Source organism: Nanorana parkeri, unplaced genomic scaffold (genome assembly GCF_000935625.1).
Source record: "Nanorana parkeri isolate BGI_ZX_2015 unplaced genomic scaffold, ASM93562v1 scaffold949, whole genome shotgun sequence".
NCBI lineage: Eukaryota > Metazoa > Chordata > Amphibia > Anura > Dicroglossidae > Nanorana > Nanorana parkeri.
In genome coordinates this window covers 366,419-367,613 of record NW_017307217.1, presented here as the reverse complement: position 1 = coordinate 367,613, position 1,195 = coordinate 366,419, and positions in this window count along the sequence as shown.

Here is a 1,195-nt window from a genome sequence, read left to right as displayed (position 1 = left end):
CTGGTCTGTGTGGGAGTGAGCTCCGGGCTGTGGGGCTTCTGTTCAGTCCATGGATGTTGGAAGGTGAAACTTGTGGCCGGATGACCAGTTGAGGCGAAGTACACTGTGCGTGTAGTGGGACGCTCACTGTCAGGTGCAATGAGAGCTCAGCTGGCCAGGCTGCCACTCGTCGGCTGATCGGGAGCAGGAGCACCGCTGTACACCGTTCTGACAGTGGAGCAGTGGTCGCTATGCAAGAGGTTAAAAAGTAAGCTACAGGCTGGGGGACCTTGCGGTCCGTGGAGTGGTCGTTGTGGCTACGCGTTTCGAGGCTCTGTACCTCTTTGTCAAGCCAGAAGTCGTTCTGAGATCGTGCACTGGAGCTGGTGGGAAATACAGTGGTTTAAAAAAGACAGGTGGGCGTGGTTTACGATCGTCGGCGGCTGTCATTGGTCAGTCTTGCCTGGAGGGTTATTCCAGGCAGCTGGTGAACGGCTTGGAAGCCGTTATGTATCCTTGACAAGATTTCCATATCTCCCTGGAACATTGCTGAGCGTGTCCCCTGAGCCAAGGTTTATTTTAGCATGAACCCCGGAAGTGGCTGGTGCTGGGTTTTTTTTTACACCAACTTCCCTGTTGTGCGTCAAAAGAGCCATAACACTTAACAAATTGCTTGTTTTGTTTCTGACCCAGATTGATCTGATCACTCTCTTGCCTGCCTATGACCTCTGCCTGGATCTGACCATCCACCTGAGCCTTACCAATCTTCTGCGTTGCCCTTTGCTGACCTCTGCCTGGGCCCGACCAACCACCTGAACCTGACCATTCCTCTTTCTTACCCCTTGCCAGCCTCTGTCTGGGCCCAATCGTTCTGTAGTGTCTCCCTGGTGTACCATCTCTACTTCATAGTCGGCTAGTCCCTGCTCGATTCCTGGTAGGATGATCCTGAGAACTTTGACCTGCAAAACCCATCTCCACCATAAAAAGCTTTAGCTGAAATGGATCTGGGAATCCAGCCTGTCTACACAGTCAACTGCTTAATTTATTTCAGAAAAAGGATCCCCAACAATAGTTAACAGTAAAACTGCAAATTACAGCTGCCCATCTGTAGTATGTAGGCTTTATAACCCACTAATTACTGGAGCAGTGAAGCCAAAGGAGCATAAAAGGCCTCTCGGATTGTAAGCTTCTCTGAGGTAAACTATAAATCAGCCCA